Here is a 17,403-nt window from a genome sequence, read left to right as displayed (position 1 = left end):
TTAATCTGTAACAAGTGTATATTTACACAAGAACAAATTTTAATGAATTTGAAGTTGAAGAGTCTTCAGATCTGGTCAGAAAAGATTTTCTTGTAATGGGAAACTGATTTATTAGAGGAACTAGTACTTGCATTTGCAGATAAGATAATTAACATCAAATAGTGTTATGCTTGCCAGGAGCAAAAATAAAAAATGTGTGGCAGGTCATAGAATGCTTTAATCAAAGGAAGTCCTGCTCTGTTTTTATTCATGTTGGTACAAGTGATCACATCTGCAAGGACTCTTTCACTGTTAGTAGGGAACTTACAGCCCCCTCTTAGACAACGTAGCTTGTACTGGTGTTAGGACATATTTTTCACAAATCACATATAGGGGAGAGTCATGTCACTGTGAAAAAAAAGATTTTTGGGGTAAATACCTGCATGAAAAATGTCCCGTTTTAAAAACTGGAAATGCATAGAGAATCCAAGCCTAATTTTAGGCACATGTGTTCAGATGGGATGGCATGCAGTTGGCAAGTTCAGGGAAGAAAATTTTTGCAGCAGATCTTTTAGACAAACACAAGGTATGATTTTTGCCAAGTTGAATATTTAACAATTCATAGATAGCAACATTTGATGCATTTCTGATAGTTGTTTATGCTAGGAGCTTTATTAATAATAATTTTCTTTTGGAAATTTTGCTATGTTCTCACAAGGTTGTTATTGTTATTATTTGTGAAGCATGGTTAAAAACAATGACTGGAAATGTAACAGAGTCTAACAAAAAATCAGATATAGGTGTTAAGGATTAAAGAAAGTTATGAGACCTGTGATTATTACATGTTCAGTGGTAACGTCAGTACTATAGATTGTGTAACTGTGACAATAAAGACAATCTTGGAACATAAAACAATTGTAGGAGTGTACAGACCACCAAAGCCAAGTGCTGATGACCTACAGGAATTCATCCATTTCTTGAATGAAACACAAGAGAGAAGAATAACAGTGGCCGGGGACTTACATTTACCAGAAACAAACTGGAATAATATTATTCAGTAACATTAGTAATGAAACATATGTTTTGGAACAGCTATTGTTTCAGATTGTGAAAAAAAGTACCAGGGAGCAGAACATACTAGATACTGCTTGTGTTCTTAAAGGAAATCACTGTTACTTCATGTCAAGTTTTATCACCACTGATGTGTAGTGATGATGGGGTCATAAAGGTAAATTTTTTGCTAGATAATTCTGCCAAACTGAAATCTAAACAGATGTACAGAAGATGAATAACATATTATAAGGAAGCAAAACAGTCACTACGCAAAACTAATTGTAGTGATGTCTCCAGTGGAAAAACTGCAGAAAGAATGTGGAAAGTTTAGAAAGAGAAATTGTTTGAGTGGAAAAAAAAAAAAAAATGCTTAACATTAGGTTGTAGGTACACAATATCAGGAGGATATGTTTCCATATAAGAAAGATACCTGACTAAGGTGAGAGCAGCACCAGCAATTACCCATTCTAAAGACTTAAACCTTGCCTGTGATATAAATAGGACCTGATGGAGAGACAGGTATGTATCCCAGAGACTACCCCGTCTCTGGAACAAAATCCCCATCCATATGCAGCATTCCTCCCTAACCCAATTCAAGTGCAACCTGGGCAATTGGGTGGGGAACAGGAAATTCATTCCTGATTTGGTACCTATGTTTCTAATGGACACAGGCAACCTGTAAATGGTTCATCTCCCAGGCCCCTAAATTTAAACGTTTCACCTCCCAAGCCCCTGCTTACACTTATCATGGGTACCAGAGCTTGTCAGAGATTTGGGATACATGGCTAGACTTAAAAAGGCCATTGGGGTCATTAGCTTAGTAAACACCTATGAACATATGAGAGACAATAAATATGAGAAATGGGAAAGAATTCTGACTACAACTTTGAAAACTGAAATAAACAGGTTGGAGAAACTAATTAAGCATAGTGTGAGACAAGGTCATGAAAATTTTGAAGAAAATTTATATAAATATATTCAAGATAATAGGAAAATATTTTATAGCTAGATTATCATGTGTAAGGAGTAAAGTCATATAAATTTACACACTGTATGGATTTTATAATTTATTCTCAGACACAACAGATTATAGATTTATTTACTAAATTTGATGCTAAACAGTTTTGCTCCACAAAGTGGGTGCTAAGTTGTTCTAGCTACATCCAGGTAACCTCACATACTAAAATCAAATTAGATTATATTGAAAAGGAACTATGCAAACTGTATCCAAACAAAGCACAGGGCAGTGACAGACTTAGTAATAATGACTTGAGAACACTTCAGCGACAATTTACAGTACCTTTATATCTATCTATTAGGTTTTATAATTATAGGGATATTCCTCCGTATTGGAGACATGCACTTATTAAACCTGTCTTTAAGGGAAAGGAAGTAGGACAAACCCGTAATCATACAGGCCAAGTCTACTTTCATATTGTGGTAGAATACTTGGAAGGTAATATGGGATATGTTATTGTCATAATTGGAAAGGTTGGGATTTGAAACCATATATCAGCATGCATATGTTGAAAATAGATCTATAACCTTTTGTAACATGATGGTCTATAGCAATATAATCAATATAAGAAGAGCTATAGATTAAGAATTGTGATATAATGTAGTTTATATAGATTTATATTTAGCTTTTGACAGTGTCATACATAAAACACTGAGCAATGCATTAGAACAACCCAGTATTGATGTACTCTTGATAAGATGGATAGCTGCATGTTTTACAAATAGGACACAGTAAGTATCATGCAGCAGTTGTACAGGTGAAATTCTTGGTTACAGTGAGGGTGTCCCATAGGGCTCTGTCCTAGGCCCATACCTGCTTAGACTGTAGCTTTCAGATCTATATTTTTCATCTGAGGTATTCTATAGTCTGTATGCTGATGACCTGAAATTGGGTAAACTAATTACATGTATTACAGACAGTGCATATCTGCAAAGGAACTTTACTAAATTGATTATTTGGCAAAAGGAAAATAATATCAAACACTAAGCAGCTGAGATTTGAGAGACATAAATTGAAAGGTGAATATTTAATACAGCACACAGTGATTGAAACTGTAGATTTATTTAAGGACTTGGGTATATGCAGCTTTAAAATTGTCTAATCATAATAACCAATTGGTTAATGACAGTTATAGAATTATAGGTTTTTCAAAAAGATATATAAAATCTAGGAAATCATAAATGATGAAGTCATTGTGTGTTAGTTATATTAGACTCAAACCTGAGTATGGAATAACAATATGGAAATCTTTTAAGAAAACAAGCATGAGTAAACTGGAAAGAATACAGTGGAAATATACCAAGGGCATCCATGGATATGAATTCTTAAGAAGATAGACATCTCTGTCCAACTCTGTCCTCTACTAAATAATAGTGTGGTCTAACAGACTACTTAATCCTTCCCTTTGGCACTGATGGCTGCCAGTGATGTTAAATCTCTAGCCTGTATTAAGAGCATTTCACCAACCAGAAACATTTGTATTACAAACTACTTAAAGACGTGATGTAATTTTGCTTCTACTTCAGGGAGAGAAAGAAATCTGAAATAAAGCGGCTGCCTACTAATACATTTTCATTTTACATAATTAAATGAGGACAGAGTTCTAGTCAGTGCAGTAAGACATTATTTTGTTCTGTGCTGGGAGAATCAGTCCCATAATGTTTCAGATTTATTTACTACCATGAAAACCTGGTGTTACAACATGCTTTGTTTTAAGAAGAAATGGATGGCGTGTAGGTCATTTTGTCCTGGCTTCAGATCATATCATAAAAGCATGTCAAATGAAGCCTTATTAGATTTATATTTTATTTTTTACCTCTGATATTTTCATTTTGTTAGAAAAAAGGGGATACATTGTATGCAGGCATGATCTAATCCTCTGAAGCGGGCCTAGCTAGTTATAATTTGATATGGATTATAGGTAAGGCACTTCAGATCTTATCACAAACAACCTAGTGTTATACTATGTCTTTCTGCATAACTATTTGGCAGGAGAAGCTTTATTTAACTTATATTTTATTTTTTTACCTCTGACGTTTACTGCTTGTTGGAAGAAAGAGATAGACTGGAGGCAAGCATACTGTAGCCTTCCCATGATGGTTATCTAGTTATAACTTGAACCCATGTTGATGTAACATGCATGGAGTGTGGTAAGTCAGAATAACTACTTTAGAAAGTACTTCCCTTTGTACAAGGATAGCTTACTTTTCTTCATTTAATATCGGTATGCTTATAATTTGTGTGTTATCTTCATACAATTTGACTTACTTTGCTAGTTGTTCTAATATCTACGAATTATGTGGTTATTACTTTAAATATTTTTTTCTTTTATAATTCTTTACTTTGTTTATGACTGATAATGGAATCATAACATTAATATGCTATTAATGACTTGTTAAAGCATTAGTACCATGATCAATATACTCAGTGATGTGTGTATTCAACGGTAACACAAGACGACTATGGAGACTTTCGTAACTCATATCAAGAGTCGAATGATCTGCTTACCATTGCGTGGAGTAAATCTAAGACTTACTGAGGATGATTGTGTTTTGTTTGGAGAGTGTAGACCACCAAACTCAAGTGCTGATTACCAAGAGGAAGTCTTATATTTCGTACATGAAACACAGGAAGGAAATGATAATAGCTGGAAATTTTAATTTACCAGAGACAGACTAGAATGATATTTATCCAACAATATTAGTAAATAAATTATTAACAACATATGCACAAGAATAACAATTGTCCCAGTCCCCTTCAATAAACACATCAAACAGACTGACGTTTGACGACCTTTATTAAACTTCCATAACATAACTTTGATAACCAACATTTATTAATTACAACTGAACATAGTATAGCTGATTTTAATCACAGCATAATATCTATGTTATGTTAATTAAGACAGCGTGACCTCACTCATCCTGACTCCTGTAAGCAGCAGCTATACCTCCACTCACTTACTTTACTTATGAAGCAGCGCCCCACTACTCACTTCATATACCATTTATTGAATTACACATCTAACCAAATAATTAGCGTCCTTACCTCTACTCACTTATTTTACTTATGAAGCAGCATCTCATCATTCACTTCATTTATGAGTTATTGAATTAAACATCCAAACCAGTAAGCAGCATCCTTATCTCCATTTGCTTATTTTATTTATCAAGCAGTCTCCAACTGCTCACTTTCCTTTCATAGGTTCATAGGTTCATAGGTAGGTACTAGGCTATCAGCCCAAGGGCCTACGTAAGCCTAGCCAACAAGGTTCCCTGGCTTACGCCACCCAAGAAAGTTATTTTCCTGTACCACTGTCGAGCAGAGACACAGAAGTGATCCCCGGGGTGTATTTCCTATTTCCCATCCACTCATCAAGATTTTTCTTGAAGAGTGCTAATGAGGAACTTTGCTTGACATAGATGGGTAGCTTGTTCCAGAGTATGGGAAGTCTCTGCGATAGGAATCTATCCCTCCAGCATGTCCTGTTTATTGTGGTGACAAGGTTTAGGTCCCTAGAGTGTGTAGCTCGGAGGGATTGGGATTTCTTTAGGTGTAGCATGTCCAACAGCTCTGGGTTTGACACAGCTTTATATGTTAGGCAGAGATCACCTCTGAGTAGGCGATATGCTACGGAGTAAAGCTGGAGTTTTTTGAGGCGGTCAGTGTAGGGCATTTGTTTGAGTCCAGTAATCCTGTTTGTGAGGTACTTCTGTGGCCTTTCCAGCTGCTGCAGATATCTTGTGAGGTACATTCCAAAAGGGGCGTTGTACTCTATAGTGGGTCTAATGAGTGTCGAGTAGAGGGGAACGATTACCTCTTTTTTCCTGGATGAGAACCCTTTTATGATGAGGTGTGCCACATAGAAGGACTTCCTGACTACTGTGGCGATGTGACTATCAAAGGAGAGACTACTGTCCACCTGGGTCCCAAGGTCTCTTATCACACATTCGGTGTTAAGTAGATTGCTACCTATGTGGTAGTTCATGGATACAGAGTTTTTACCAAAGGGGATGACACTGCACTTTTTGGCATTGAGCTTGAGGCCATGGCTCTGACACCAGGCATCTGTCACAGAGAGGCCCTTCTGTAGGATGTTCACATAATTTGGGGACTTGACTATGGTTCCTAGTTTGCAGTCATCTGCGAACTTCATTAGCCAGAGGCCTTCTGTGTTAGCCTGTACTTCAGAGAAGTAGATACCAAACAGGAGCGGTCCCAGGACGGAACCCTGTGGTACTCCACTTGTCACTGGTTTCAGATCAGATTTGGAGTCTGCAACTTTTACAGTGTGGGTTCTGTCAGTGAGCCAGTTGGCAACCCATCTTGTGACGTAGGGATTTATGCCTAGTTTATTGAGTTTAGCTATAATTCCAGAATGGGGGATGGTGTTGAAAGCCTTGGCGAGGTCAAGATAGGCTGTGTAAACCACCTTACCCTCATCTACGGCTTTGGTGACTGCCTCAAAGAATTTGATCAGGTTCAGGAGGCATGATCTGCCTTTCACAAACCCGAACTGGGTGGGATCCAGAGTTTGGAGGTCACCAATCTCTTTGTTTATGAGTTTCATGATGATACGTTCCATGGCTTTGCAGACCAGGCTCGTCAGGCTAATAGGTCTATAGTTCCTGGGATTGGTGGTGGCTCCCCCTTTGTGGAGTGGGATAACTGTTGTTGTGCACCATTCAGTGGGCACAAAGCCTGATGCAAGGCTATTATTAAACATGGTGCTTAAATGGGGAGCCGGTTCATTCTGAAGTTTGTGTAAAACGCAGCCTGGGATGTTGTCCGGTCCCATGGATGCTGTGTTTTTGGCATTAGAGAGTGCAGCTTTCACCTGCTTAGTTATGATTACAGGGACTCTGCATTCTTCCTGTATAGATAAGGGCCCTTTAGGGGGTGAGGGGGGGTAAAGTTAGCACTGAACCTATCTGCCAGGATGTTGGCAATATCAGTTGGTTCTGTAATTTTCGTGCCTTTGTGCTGTAACTCAGAGCAGATCTGGGTGTTGCCATTGAGATTCTTGACATAGCTATAGAATGCTTTGTGGTTGTCCTTGGAATTAGTGATGATTTTATTTTCGTAGCTAGCTATGGAGGATCTTATAAGGGATCTCAGCATTTTACAGAGGCTGACCAGGGAGCTCCTCCACTCATGGGATTTTACTCTCTTTTGCAACAGTTTCTTCCTTCTGTTGTACAGTTTGTTTATGGCAGGGGACCACCAGATTGGCTTCCTTTTTTTGGAGGATAGTGTCTTGGTTCTGTTTGTGATAGCATGATCCATGCACTCATGTAAGTGCTTATAGAGTGCATTTGTGTAGGATTCAGCAGTTGTAACTGTATTGTCCATCTGCATGGGTGTCATGACGTTCACTACTTCTGTCTTAAGAAGCATGAAGTTGGCTTTGGAGAAATTTTTTACTGTGGTTTTCTTAATGGAGGGTGGGGGTGGGATGTGGATATCAAGGGTGATTAGCTTATGGTTGGATCAGACCAACGAGGAGTTGGCTTCAGGTGTGGAACACCGGTCACTCATGTTGGTAATGACTAGGTCTAGGATATTGTTGTCCCTGGTGGGGGTGTGGATAAGTTGATCTAGGGCATTGGAGTTTATGAATTCCAGAAAGCGTTGCGCTAAGGAGTTGGTACGTAAGTAGTTTTCCCAGATAATGGTGGTGTAGTTGAAGTCGCCCATTATTAGGGTGTTTGGTTGAACCCTAATATTTTCCAGTACATCAAGAAAAGAGGAGTGGGAATCATGGGGCATGGTGGGGATCTGTAGGAAGCTACAATTTGGATTGCAGTTTTGCCAAGAGTTAGTTGCACTTGGATAACCTCGGATGCATTATGCTGAGCAACTAGCCTGGAGGTGTGGATATCCTTAATGAATATGGACACACCCCCACCTTTGGTGTTTCTGTCCAGGTTACATGGCCAAAAAGTGTGGTATGAGTTATAGCCTGGTAGTGCAGGGGTGCTCTCTGGAGCCTTGAACCAGGTCTCAGTCACTGCACAGATATCAATGTTCTCCATTTTAAGGAGTGCCTTGAGTGAGTGCATTTTGAAATTTAGACTTCTAGCATTGAGTAGCATTACCCTCAGTTTTTGCTTGCCTGTTCCTGTTATGGTGGTGAATTTGTTACTTGAACCCTGCCTAAAAAAGGCACTATAGGGGCAGCAAGAGCCTTAGCCAGTATCCGGAATCCCAAGGGTGACAGGTGCAGGCCATCTGTGGCAAAGCATCGTGGTCTGTCGACCATGTCATCCCAAGCAGACAGATACTGGATCCCCTTAGAATAACACCAGAAGCTTAGCCAATTGTTAAAGTCAATCATTTTGTCCTTGTACTGCGGTATCATTCTCAGCAATGGCAGAATGCTACTCAGGGCTAGGGTCATACCTGTCTGGGCTACAAGATCACATAGCTCTTCCATGTCTCTTTTCATGTAGTCCAGGGAGGTATGTCTCAGGTCATTCACACCAACATGGACAATGACAGAGTCATATTTGTACTTGTTGTGGAGTGACCTGAGTGCGTGGGTTATGTGGCGGATCCTGGCACCCGACAGGCAGCTGACAGTAACCTTCTCCTTGTTTAGCCTGGTGAGTGGGACATCAGTGTGCCTGACTATAGAGTCACCTATGACTAGTGTGTTGGGTATGTTGTTTTGCCTTATTGGCTGTGTTTGAGTGGCACACTGAGTCTGTGGGCTATGTGTCATTTGGGTTGTGTGGGGGAATGGAGGTTGCTTGTGTTTCTGCTTTGGAGGTCTTTGTTGCTTAGGCAGATTATTATTGAGAGCCTCCGCGAATGTTTTTGAGTTTCTATGTGTGGATTTTGGTGGTGTAGATGTAGTGAGACTATGTGATGAGTGTGGTGTGGTGCAAATGTTTACCTTCTCCTCATGACTGTCAGGTTCAGTCTTGGTTGGAGAGAGCTTTACCTCCAGTTTGGCTAGATAAGTGCATCTCTCACAGGTTGTAGTGTTGGGTGGTAGGAGGAGAGGGTTGTCTGTGTACATGAGGCAATTTCTACATTGCTTCAAGATGCCCAGATTCATCAGATAGACAGGGGAGAACACTGGGAGCTGACCCTTGGACATGCCTGAATAAAAACTATTTTCCTCTAGATAAGTGAGGAAAGTGAGTACAAGAGCTGTTTTTCTCAACGCCAGTGAGAAAAGTAAGTACAGAAACTGTTTTCCTCTAGGTAATGAGGAAGAATGAGTGCTATAGTAATTAGTAGCTTATTTAGTGCTTACAAGTTCTGAACAAGTGCTGAGTATGAATAAGCAAATTTAAGTGCTAAAACTACGAATCTGTATCTGCACTAGACGAGTTACAGGACAGAGACAAGTGCAAATGCAGGCTTTCAAATCAGAAAGCTGAGAGAGATGGAAGATTGCCCAAATGGCCAATAACTAGAAATTCTGGGCCAGAACCACTCCTTATGTAGTAGACAGGTTACCTAATGCTTACCACTTCCACTGATAAGCTAGAAGGCTTCCCTCCAACACAGAAAGGCTTGGTGGGGCTCAGAAGCTTACAGACAGTCCTGGATACAGCAAATCTGTATCTGGAACACTAGTTACAGGAAAGATAGGAAACTGGCTTACATTTTTTTTTTTTACAGAAAAGTAGAAAAACAGTAGTAAAAACAATTCACATGCAGTGCAAGCTAGCACCCGAGTATGTAGCAATATTAGACCACACACAGTTTGAAAAATGCAATTAAATTAAAAAGGACTAAAAGCAAGTGCAGAAAGGGTTTATTACGTAGAATGCGGTAAAGAGATGAGACTGGGGGAGTGTCCTAGATCAAATCTACAGTGGGGTGGGCACTGCAAAAGCCACCAAATTTAACTACAAACCAAAAACAGGGAGGGGGGGGGTGGGGAAGACAGTTTCAGCAGAGATTTGAGCAACTACTGACAGTATAAACTATAAAACCAAAAAAATATATTCAGCTCTGTATATTTCCAGATCAGTATCTAAGCAACAATTAAACTCTATAATAAAGAAAAATATACTCATCTCTCTATATTTGCAGATAATCTTGTAAGGCTGTCTCTCTGAACATAGGTTCCAACTCATTGAAATGAACACCCAGTACCACAGGGGGAAACAGAAGAGGGTAAGCCTGCCCCTCTTCTCTGCCCTACCTGGACTGATATAATCACAATCTCCACTATTCCACCAAAAAGAGGAGGGAGGATGGGTAGCACGTTCACACCAAAAATGTGATTCCTTACCCAGTTACACTTGCATAAACCCCTTAAGCCCCTGTCTACCCTTACCTTATTTCCTCCCAATCATCTCTCATTTTCATTTAAACCCTTTATCCCCCCTAACCTTTTAACTCCCCCTTTGAAGATGTCCCTGGGCAAATTGGTTTGTTATCAAACCTCATTTGTCCTGCTCCTCTTCAATAAACACATCACAATGAATGACGTTTGATGACATTTATTTATTAAACTTCTATAAACATAACTTTGTTAACCAATATTTATTATTTACTATTGAAACATTTGTACAGCTGATTTTAAATCACAGCATAAACATCCATGTAATGTTAATCAGGACAGAGTGACATCACTCAACCTGACCCAATAAGCAGTATCTATATCTCCACTCACTTATTTTACTTATGAAGCAGAGTCCCATCATTCACTTATTTTGCCGCTTATTGAATTAAACATCCAATCAATAAGTAGTGTCCTTACCTCTGCTCGCTTATTTTATTTATCAAGCAGTCTCCAACTGCTCACTTTCTTTTCCCAACTCATTAAAATGAACATTCAACACCAAAGGGGGAACAGAAGAGGGCAAGCCAGTCCCTCTTCTCAGCCCACCAACCTGACCAGACTGTTTCCCCTCCATCCTACCAAAATGTCTAACAAACTAACCACCTATAAAAACGGGAGGTTACGCCAGACATCATTCGGTGTCCACCATCCTCTCTAAGCCAAACTGGATCCTTGTCATCAACCCCCAAAACCCTGTCATATAAGTACCAAAAGCAGATAATTGATTAAATGGTTAAAATAATCCAATGATCCCTCCTCTACAAGAAAGCAATAACTGTAACTTTGTATAACTTCTGTATATTAACTAAATTCTCACTTATTCCAACTACCAATATTAGCATCATAATGAGTCCCAGGACATTACCTGCCAAAGATAACACCAAAACATTAAACCCAATGCCACGCAAAACCATGCAAGGGTAATTGCCTACCATCATGCCTAACTGCAGCCCTATTTTCCCACTCAGTGTTTATAATAATGACCAAAATGAGATTTCCTTTCCAAAATTAATTTAAGAGCAATCCTGCCATCACACCAACTTTCCAGTATAAGCAAAAAAATATGACCATCCTATCATTTGCTGATCAACAGCTACCTTCTGAATGGCTAAAATACATCCTTAAAATAAATGCCACATAAACTGTAACCCCATGGACCTCCATTTCCCAATGCCAATCCCTGCCACAAAACCTATCTTGACAATAGCCAAAGTCTTCCAGCCTTCACACTATCAACCTACCCCAACCCTTCAAACTAGTGAACCACTGACCAAGATTTATTAAATTCACTTAGCCTTGTCACCTGTGCAACTACAGTGCTTGCAGTTAAATCCTCCTTGACCAATTGAACTGTCTTAGCTTGCTCCCACACCTGACAACTAACTAAATCTTTTCCATCAAAATCTTCCCACTGACAGCTGTAACACACATTTAATCAATTGAGCAATGCTCTACACTATTCTTTACTTATAAAAGGTTCCCCAAACTCCTGCAGCAAGCCCTTAACCTTAACGCAACCTGACACACCTACAACATGAACAACATAACCTATACCACTGTCATATTGCACAAATGAAAGTGAATCCGAACTCCCCCAACTCCCGCTAAACCTACTTCAGATTAAATTGAAACTCCAAATATTCAGCACCCCAATTGTCCCTCTGTCTCACCATCCTAAAAGCCACAGACAGACCCACAAATTATGCCCCCAACCCAATACCTTAACATTTGTAAATAAAAGCAAATCCTCATGACGGACACTATCCATCTGCCCCCAAGGGCCATACCGGTGAATTGCTCCAAAGGCAACACAATGGTAAAATGTACTAACTTATTACTCCTGCCCAAAACAACCCAATTAAACTAGCTGACATGCAACTTCAGTAACCCAAGAAGCTGAAGAACATCCTTAATCCACTGCTTGACCCCGGCTTCCCATCAAACCTTTTCTTTCCATTTGTCACCTTTGTATCTGTTAAGAAAGCAAATGTCCTACATCTGCAAAGAATCCCAAACAAATGCCTTGTATAAACCTTCTAACGTCTACTTAGCCAACAAAATAACCAGTTCCACACATGATCCCCAGAACACCCACATACCCATAATGCTCCATCAAACCCTATTTACTCGTAAAGGTCATACCTTTACCAAACACCTCCTACCGAACACCTCCTACAAGCCCAAAGCAGAAGTCAAATGGTATGCATGTTACTCGCTGTAAAAACCTTAACCTGATATGTGACATTATTAAAACATGCTGGAGAGACAGAGTTGACTCCCAGAAAATACCACATTTGGAACAACGCCCACCTCATATTAAACAAAACACCTCCTTAGCCCTCTACAAAACAACTGGATGGGTAACTATAAATTCACCCCAGAGGTTCCACCCATGTCCGGCTTGAAGGATGATAGGAGCAGTATGTGGAAACAAAAAAAATAAATAAAAATTGAACTAGGCTAGATTTTATGGGCCCTAAAACTATTAACCTCATAGCTTCCTATGCTCCTATGATTTTTTGTGACTTCACCCCACCTGTGGAAACCACAAACTTCCTATAAACAATCCGCAGCCCTGCATTACCTTTCCCCAAACATACCTCCATTCAGCAACCTCATTATGCAACACTCCAGCAATCAAAACATCCACACAAGCAGAATCTATTACCTTTCAAAGCCATTTATGAGGGCACTGACCGCTGCTCAATCAGCGCTCCCCCATCAGTGACCTCAGTGTGCACCAACTAAGCGACCAGGACATCCATTGAAGCAGCCTCCATCACTCCCAAATCCCCTTCCTTCAGGTCACCAACCGATGTCCACTGAAATTCTGTACCTCTGCAATCTGCAAAAGAAACAAATTAATCACCTTGCCTTTACAAAAATTGAAACAAAGATGAGCCTCAACTCTATCCCTTGTGACTATGTGGCCAACACCTTATCATTTTGACCCCCCCCCTTTTTAACATCTACATTACAGTATCTGTCAGATATGAAAACCCCAAAGTTTAAAGAAGGGCCTAATTAATGAGCTAAAATCTGTCTCTTCTGCTACCTCAGGGCAGCAATGCCCACTTACTGCAAAAAAGCCATAAATTACATGCCAGTAATCCCTCTCATTTTCACCAGGGAAAATGGCTACACAAAGCTATAAGTAAAAGTGGGACAAAGACCCAATACAGGGACAATTTCTAAAATATTTCACTTTATAAACTTAGAAAGTTGAGAGATAACTGATGTTACATCGTCATATGTTCCCACTATTGCTGATACACACTTCTGTCAACACTACATACTCCAGGCTGTAAAGATTTGTCAGTATTTTGCCAGATAACCACAATTTTATGAAAATGATTACAATTATAAGTCAACCAAAATATGAGAAAATCTGGAGTTCGGTTCATACCTTGTAACCTCTTAGACCAAGAATCCAAATAAAGATACAACTCAGAAAACTGTGGACCCAAAATAAGGACAGCATTCAAAATGGTCCCTCAAACTTAAAAGCTGACAGAACAGGACCGGTGTTATCAAGAATCTCCTGAATGGTTTGAAGAATGAAACCCAAGTGTATGCCACTTCCAAATTTCAAAGCTAAATGATTTGCAACTAATCCAACTGAAAACACCATTTATGCAAAGCCTGAAACACAAATGTCTCATTTTCCAAACTTGATTGATTTGCCATTAATTGGACCAGAAACTGTAATTTTATGAGAAATGGACCAAAATATGAGACACAATCTGCTGAAATCTGTGCAATGGACAGGTATGCATACAGAGGGATAGGCAAACTGTAGACATTCTACAAAAGTCAGTCGGTCAAAAATTAAAGCCTCTACCCCACGTAACGGGTTCGCATCAATATGACTCCTCTGAGGGGTACTTAGTCAAAACTCAATTGTTTTTCATTTCCCGCACCAGGCTCAATGCATTGCTAATTTGCCAGAGAATCTCCATTTCCGAAAAATTGGATAAAATATCTGCAGTAATTCTAGACCTTCTACGGAAATTGAGCGGTACACCACTACTTCACCCACTCCAGTATTACCCTCACCCAATGGCCCTGACTGCCGTACACTGACTGAAGCATTCAAAATCAAGAGAGAGAAAAAGAAGACAAAATAAAACATAATCACAAACAACCACAATTGCAAAACCACACATCTCATGGAGAACAGATCAAAAGCACAAGCCAAAATCTGAAAACACTGTGAGAATTCAGGCAGCTGAGGGTCACAACTCTAATCTCAGGCAGGGTTTTTTTTCCTCTCTTAAACAATGCCATAAACCACTTGGAGATACTTAGAGTGCCATTCAACATCAGTAAGTGTGACACACATCTGTCAAACCACACACCCAGGAATGTCCAGCACACCAAAGGCTGCCCAATGACTCAATTGCCGACACCAGCTTCAACCCAGTCGAATCTCAAGCAAACTGTCACACATGAACCAATCAAAGACCTCCACTGTCCCCAACATCAACACTGCACCACACAAACAAGTGCATGGAACCAACGGGCAATTCTAACCTGCTGTAAAAAACAAAGGAGTGCAAGGTTTTTCATCCAGATTACTTGGAGATTTCTCTGCATATAAGACCTAGGTGATGATGTAATTTTGCCCCCAAACCAGCACTGCTTTCATTTACTTGAACAAACTATTCCGAAACTAAGAGATTAAAGGTTCTAAAAGCTATTGTCCCAGACCAGCACCCACCAAAAAAAAAATGCACCCTTCCAGCAGCCAGGCAAACTGCAACCAACCCCCCCAAAACAATAGCAGAAGATGAGAGGCATGACAACACTATCACCACCACTTATTAATTTATTTATTTATTTTTTGAAGCAGGCTCACAACTGCCACAGCAGCTATCAGCCTCCCATGCAACACTTTCACACATGTGCAACAGGCACCCCAGTCCTGAACATTCCTACATTCAGGTTCAGCCTTCAATTTTATTTGTTATATAACTTACATGAACCTGTCTGGTCAAGATACAACATACAGGCCCCTTCCATCTCCAACTTAAAGCATGGGAGATGTTTCAGCCCATTAGAGCATCCGCATAAAAACTAACATAAATCCATCCCAGGATGCCCTTCGATCAGCTGTGCCAAGACCTTAACTGCTGTAACGCCAATCCAGCACAATCAAGCCTGCACCTGGAGACACCAAGCAGTTTTAACCAAGCATGCAATCTCAACTACTGCAATGGTCCCAAGATAGAAACCTCCATGACCACCACCGTGAATGCACCAGAACCACCAAAAAACAAACTCCTGTGTAATTCATGAAAGTAGTTTGATCAGTGAGGCACCAAACATCAATGGTAAGAACAGAAGCATACTTGTCCTGCTGAAATGTGTCTGCTACTGAATACTTGTGATGTGCATAGAACTATGATTATAGAAATGGCAATGTAACCCATATCTCTCCACCTCTTAAACCAAGTAATCTGACAAAACTGTAAGCATAGGGGGGACAAAGGCCCTACAATAGGATCTGTTTTGTGCATCTTCTCCATGCTACCATAGAAGATTAGAATAACAGGTTTTGCATGAGCATGAACTTTTCAATGAGTACAAAGTCTGAAATTCAAAGATATATCATTTTTTGACTTAAGTCTATCATGATTTGCCAGTGATTTGCTAGATAACCTCAACTGCATGAAAGGAGCCCAAAGCTGTGGATGAAAAATCTGTACATTTAGGAGGTATGATGTAATCTCCTCTACATCTGTTTTACCACAACTCATGCTAGCTTGAAGGGGATGCTATAAATCGCTTTAAGGAGTGCAAGGGCATGTGGAAGCACTGGTGCTATAATTCATAAACCCAGGGCCTGTGCATCAACCAAAATCAAACCCCACAACCTGACTAAGCCGCAACCTAAACCTCCAACACCAAACCATGAAAAACCCAAGAAAAAAAATGTACCACTGCCTCTTCTAGAACTATCTGAGGCCTACCTGCACAAAAAAGCACCCTCCAGTCATCATGGACGTATCACTTGCAGTAGCAAGTGCATGCCAAAATGTGATTCCTTACCCAGTTACAGTTGCATAAACCCCTTAAGCCCATCCCAACCCTTACCTCATTTCCTCCCAATCATCCCTCATTTCCATTTAACCCCTTCATCCCCCTACCCTCTTTACTCCCACTAATATATTTATCTAACCCCCCTTTCAAAGATGTCCCTGGACAAATTGGTTTGTTATCAAACCTCATTTGTTGCAAATTATAAACAAAGAAAAACAAAAATAATGAATCCAAACTGGAGCAGGTAAAATAAGAAACACAATTTAATATGAGTGCTTTCGGAAAAGACAATGCTTCTCCTTCATCAGATACCCGGTATCTGATGAAGGAGAAACATTGTCTTTTCCGAAAGCGCTCATATTAAATTGTGTTTCTTATTTTACCTGCTCCAGTTTGAATTCGTTATTTTTGTTTTTCTTAAGTTTGTGAACATTTTTTGGTTTGGAAATTATAAACAAACCTACTAGAGAACAGAACATACTGGATATTGTCTGTGTTCCTAAGGAGATGATTGTTACCTCATGTCAAGTTTTACCACCTTTGCTTTGCAGCTATCATTGGGTTATAAAGGTTAAACTAATGCTAGATAATTCTGTCAACATCTTATCTAAACCTCTGCACAGAAGATTAACAACAGACTATATGGAAGCAAAACAATCTTTGTGTAAAAATAGATTGACTCATTCACTTGAATGAAAGCAGGAAGACGATGGCAAGCTTTGAAAGGGAAGTTGTTTGAATGCACAAAATAATAAAAAAAATCAGCAAACAAATAAATCCAAACCAGCCCAGAAGTTAAAAATGTTGAAATACGGGTGCTCAGTAGGAAGGTAGCTGGAATAAAAAAGTTGAACCACGACAAAGTAAAATCTTTTTTTGAATACGAAATGGTAAGCGCTTTCACAGTGGTAACCATTGCTTCATCAGACAGCTCATTCAAACAGCAACAGCACTTAAATACTTTAATTCATTACTAAAACAACCAATCCTACCACTCAGTTAA

This window comes from Protopterus annectens, chromosome 1.part0 (genome assembly GCF_019279795.1).
Source record: "Protopterus annectens isolate FY-2018-M chromosome 1.part0, PAN1.0, whole genome shotgun sequence".
In the NCBI taxonomy this organism is placed as follows: domain Eukaryota; kingdom Metazoa; phylum Chordata; order Ceratodontiformes; family Protopteridae; genus Protopterus; species Protopterus annectens.
This window is presented reverse-complemented; position numbering follows the sequence as displayed.